This window comes from Carassius gibelio, chromosome B22, assembly GCF_023724105.1.
Source record: "Carassius gibelio isolate Cgi1373 ecotype wild population from Czech Republic chromosome B22, carGib1.2-hapl.c, whole genome shotgun sequence".
NCBI lineage: Eukaryota > Metazoa > Chordata > Actinopteri > Cypriniformes > Cyprinidae > Carassius > Carassius gibelio.
In genome coordinates, this window is record NC_068417.1 from 47,999,902 (window position 1) to 48,004,901 (window position 5,000).

Here is a 5,000-nt window from a genome sequence, read left to right on the forward strand (position 1 = left end):
AAAAAATAGAGTCAATGCCCGATCTCTGAATATTTGCAGCTTTGGGCCTGGTTAGTACATGGATGGGAGACTGCCTGGGAATACCAGGTGCTTTAATCTTTTTGGAAAATTTCACGAATTATATAATAATCTTTCATTAAAAAAAAAAAAAAAAAAAAAAAAAAAAGAGTCAATGCCCGATCTCTGAATCTTAGCAGGTTTAGGTCTGGTTAGTACTTTGATGAGAGACTGCCTAGGAATACCAGGTGCTTTAAGCTTTTGGGCTTTCTTTCCTACTTATATAATGTACTGGCGATAAGATTGGCTGCTCTTTAAATAGCCCTCTCTTTGCAGCAGACTTCGCTTACAGCCATGCCAACCTGGCTTTGGCCGATCTCGTCTGATCTCGGAAGCTAAGCAGGTTTGGTACTGGTTAGTACTTGGATGGGAGACCGCCTGGGAATACCAGGTGCTGTAAGCTTTTTGGACATTTTTCACTTAGTTTATAATAATTTTGCCATAAAATAGAGTCAATGCCCGATCTCTGAATCTTAGCAGGTTTAGGTCTGGTTAGTACTTTGATGAGAGACTGCCTAGGAATACCAGGTGCTTTAAGTTTTTGGGTTTTCTTTCCTACTTATATAATGTACTGGCGATAAGATTGGCTGGTCTTTAAATAGCCCTCTCTTTGCAGCAAACTTCGCTTACGGCCAAACCAACCTGGCAACGCTAGTGAGCCACACAGGAAGTGAGTTGGCAGTTTGTAGTAGGCAGTAGGTGAGAGAGGCTCACCTTGTGTTTTTTGTTTTGTTTTATCTGCGTAAAGATTTATTTCTTTTGCAACTTATTGATTTTTGTTTGTTATAGTTTTTATACTTCCCAGCAGCAGTTTGCTGTCTGGGGAGAAATTTTTCTTTTGTTTGAAAAATGGATGGATTACATGGCAAAGAAGTGGACATGGCAGGAGGAAGACGAGTGCTAACAGACAAAGAAATGGATAAAGAACAACGAGATGGACAAGGACGAATGGATTATAACAAGAGGATTTACTCTAAAGAGGCTACAGTAATTGTTGACATGGCGGATCAGAGAGATGCAAGAGCAGAGGACATTATCAAAGCAGTGAACGAAAGGATTGGAGGAGGAAAGATTCTAGCAGTCAGACCAAGGCAAGTAAAAGAATATGAAATTACACTGATAAACAGGGAGGCGTGCGATGGATTAGATGAAGGATTAATGATAAAAGGAAAACTGTGTGAGATTCGACAACTGAAAACAAGGGAGTATGTGGTTTCTTTCATACATTTGCCAGCCTATATTGAGGACTCTGACATTTTAATTAAATTACAAAATTGGGGCGTAACACCTGTTTCAGACATCATAAGAAGAATGTATCCAGGCACAGACATTGCGGATGGTACAAGGTACCTAAGGGTGAAATTTCCTAAAGAAGTAGTGTCTCTGCCATACAGTACAAAGTTTGATACGGAGGAGGGAACACAGTATTTCAGGATCATGCATGATCGTCAGGTTAAAACCTGTCGATTGTGCATGAATCCGGGACATGTGTTCAAAGACTGTCCAGATTTTAAATGTCATCAGTGCAATGGCCAGGGTCATTACGCAAGGGATTGCGATGCAATTAAGTGCCCGGATTGCAGAAAGGTGATCATAAGATGTGAGTGTTGGATGGAGAATGAAATTCAAAATAAAGAGTCAGAAGGTGTAGGAGGGCGAATGTCAAAAGAAACTGAATTACAAAATGGTGGAGAGAATGAGGAAGAGGATGGTGTGAATAAAGAGGCTATTGTGGAAAATAAGAAGGAATTGGAAGAGAAAAGGCTGGAAGGAGAAATGGACAAAGGAATATTGACATCACAGGAAGTAACACAAGGGGTATTGGAGGAAATGGAGAACCAAGGATTAAAAGAAAAGGAGGAGGAAATGCAAGAGATAACTGAAGAGGAGAAAGAAATGGAATTGGAAGAGAAAAGGCTGGAAGGAGAAATGGACAAAGGAATATTGACATCACAGGAAGTAACACAAGGGGCATTGGAGGAAATGGAGAACCAAGGACTAAAAGAAAAGGAGGAGGAAATGCAAGAGATAACTGAAGAGGAGAAAGGAGTGGACAGAATGGATGATAGAAAGGACAAAAGGGTGACATTAAGAAGGAGAACCCTTAAGGTAATACCAAATGTGAATGTGGCCAGAAAAAAAAGACATTTTAGGGAAAAATACAATAAGGGGAAACATTTGTTTGAGAATAAATTTCAAGTGTTGAGGGAAGATGAGGAGGAGGAGGTAGACTAAGAATACAATGTTTGGTTTAAATTTGTATTATTATTTATTATTATAATGTTTTTATACATTGTATCATGGTATGCTAATGCCTTAATTGTATTTCAAAAAGAAAAATGGAGATAAAAGGTTATTTATTGAATGTAAAGTGAAATAAATGTGTTTGGTGTTTAGAGAAATGGCTTTTATCAAACCTGTGGCAAATAATTATTGTTTTTGTTTGTTATGCTTCTGTGGAAAATGTGTACAATGTTTTTAATGAAATATTTTAAATTTGTTAATAAAAAAAAAAAAAAAAAAAAAAAAAAAAAAAAAAAATCTCGTCTGATCTCGGAAGCTAAGCAGGTTTGGGCCTGGTTAGTACTTGGATGGGAGACCGCCTGGGAATACCAGGTGCTGTAAGCTTTTTGGAAATTTTTCACTTAGTATATAATAATTTGGCAAAAAAATAGAGTCAATGCCCGATCTCTGAATCTTAGCAGGTTTGGGCCTGGTTAGTACATGGATGGGAGACTGCCTGTTAATACCAGGTGCTGTAAGCTTTTTGGACATTTTTCACTTAGTATATAATAATTTTGCCAAAAAATAGAGTCAATGCCCGATCTCTGAATCTTAGCAGGTTTAGGTCTGGTTAGTACTTTGATGAGAGACTGCCTAGGAATACCAGGTGCTTTAAGCTTTTGGGCTTTCTTTCCTACTTATATAATGTACTGGCGATAAGATTGGCTGCTCTTTAAATAGCCCTCTCTTTGCAGCAGACTTCGCTTACGGCCATACCAACCTGGCTATGCCCGATCTCGTCTGATCTCCGAAGCTAAGCAGGTTTGGGCCTGGTTAGTACTTGGATGGGAGACCGCCTGGGAATACCAGGTGCTGTAAGCTTTTTGGAAATTTTTCACTTAGTATATAATAATTTGGCAAAAAAATAGAGTCAATGCCCGATCTCTGAATCTTAGCAGGTTTGGGCCTGGTTAGTACATGGATGGGAGACTGCCTGTTAATACCAGGTGCTGTAAGCTTTTTGGACATTTTTCACTTAGTATATAATAATTTTGCCAAAAAATAGAGTCAATGCCCGATCTCTGAATCTTAGCAGGTTTAGGTCTGGTTAGTACTTTGATGAGAGACTGCCTAGGAATACCAGGTGCTTTAAGCTTTTGGGCTTTCTTTCCTACTTATATAATGTACTGGCGATAAGATTGGCTGCTCTTTAAATAGCCCTCTATTTGCAGCAGACTTCGCTTACGGCCATACCAACCTGGCTATGCCCGATCTCGTCTGATCTCGGAAGCTAAGCAGGTTTGGGCCTGGTTAGTACTTGGATGGGAGACCGCCTGGGAATACCAGGTGCTGTAAGCTTTTTGGACATTTTTCACTTAGTTTATAATAATTTTGCCAAAAAATAGAGTCAATGCCCGATCTCTGAATCTTAGCAGGTTTAGGTCTGGTTAGTACTTTGATGAGAGACTGCCTAGGAATACCAGGTGCTTTAAGCTTTTGGGTTTTCTTTCCTACTTATATAATGTACTGGCGATAAGATTGGCTGGTCTTTAAATAGCCCTCTCTTTGCAGCAGACTTCGCTTACGGCCATACCAACCTGGCTATGCCCGATCTCGTCTGATCTCCGAAGCTAAGCAGGTTTGGGCCTGGTTAGTACTTGGATGGGAGACCGCCTGGGAATACCAGGTGCTGTAAGCTTTTTGGACATTTTTCACTTAGTTTATAATAATTTTGCCAAAAAATAGAGTCAATGCCCGATCTCTGAATCTTAGCAGGTTTAGGTCTGGTTAGTACTTTGATGAGAGACTGCCTAGGAATACCAGGTGCTTTAAGCTTTTGGGTTTTCTTTCCTACTTCCTACTAGAGTCAATGCCCGACCTCTGAATCTTAGCAGGTTTGGGCCTGGTTAGTACTTGGATGGGAGACCGCCTGGGAATACCAGGTGCTGTAAGCTTTTTGGAAATTTTTCACTTAGTATATAATAATTTTGCCAAAAAATAGAGTCAATGCCCGATCTCTGAATCTTAGCAGGTTTGGGCCTGGTTAGTACATGGATGGGAGACTGCCTGGGAATACCAGGTGCTTTAATCTTTTTGGAAAATTTCACGAATTATATAATAATCTTTCATTAAAAAAAAAAAAAAAAAAAAAAAAGAGTCAATGCCCGATCTCTGAATCTTAGCAGGTTTAGGTCTGGTTAGTACTTTGATGAGAGACTGCCTAGGAATACCAGGTGCTTTAAGCTTTTGGGTTTTCTTTCCTACTTATATAATGTACTGGCGATAAGATTGGCTGGTCTTTAAATAGCCCTCTCTTTGCAGCAAACTTCGCTTACGGCCATACCAACCTGGCTATGCCCGATCTCGTCTGATCTCCGAAGCTAAGCAGGTTTGGGCTTGGTTAGTACTTGGATGGGAGACCGCCTGGGAATATCAGGTGCTGTAAGCTTTTTGGACATTTTTCACTTAGTATATAATAATTTTGCCAAAAAATAGAGTCAATGCCTAATCTCTGAATATTAGCAGGTTTGGGCCTGGTTAGTACATGGATGGGAGACTGCCTGGGAATACCAGGTGCTTTAATCTTTTTGGAAAATTTCACGAATTATGTAATAATCTTTCATTAAAAAAAAAAAAAAAAAAAAAAAAAAAAAGAGTCAATGCCCGATCTCTGAATCTTAGCAGGTTTAGGTCTGGTTAGTACTTTGATGAGAGACTGC

At 39.5% G+C, this 5,000-nt stretch overlaps 4 non-coding genes and 1 pseudogene across 4 annotated transcripts; all 5 read left to right on the forward strand.

The window, feature by feature from the left end:
- The first annotated feature begins 341 nt into the window (after positions 1-341).
- Positions 342-460, forward strand: LOC128006698 (uncharacterized; annotated as a pseudogene).
- A 2,583-nt stretch (positions 461-3,043) lies between these two features.
- LOC128000107 (5S ribosomal RNA) lies at positions 3,044-3,162 on the forward strand. Its single transcript, XR_008172902.1, has one exon. It is a non-coding gene; the product is annotated as a 5S ribosomal RNA (ribosomal RNA).
- Positions 3,163-3,520: 358 nt separating this feature from the next.
- On the forward strand, positions 3,521-3,639 carry LOC128009196 (5S ribosomal RNA). Its single transcript, XR_008180914.1, has one exon. It is a non-coding gene; the product is annotated as a 5S ribosomal RNA (ribosomal RNA).
- Positions 3,640-3,860: 221 nt separating this feature from the next.
- Positions 3,861-3,979, forward strand: LOC128000108 (5S ribosomal RNA). The gene has a single exon (XR_008172903.1). It is a non-coding gene; the product is annotated as a 5S ribosomal RNA (ribosomal RNA).
- A 631-nt stretch (positions 3,980-4,610) lies between these two features.
- Positions 4,611-4,729, forward strand: LOC128004196 (5S ribosomal RNA). Its single transcript, XR_008176892.1, has one exon. It is a non-coding gene; the product is annotated as a 5S ribosomal RNA (ribosomal RNA).
- The last annotated feature ends 271 nt before the right edge of the window (positions 4,730-5,000 follow it).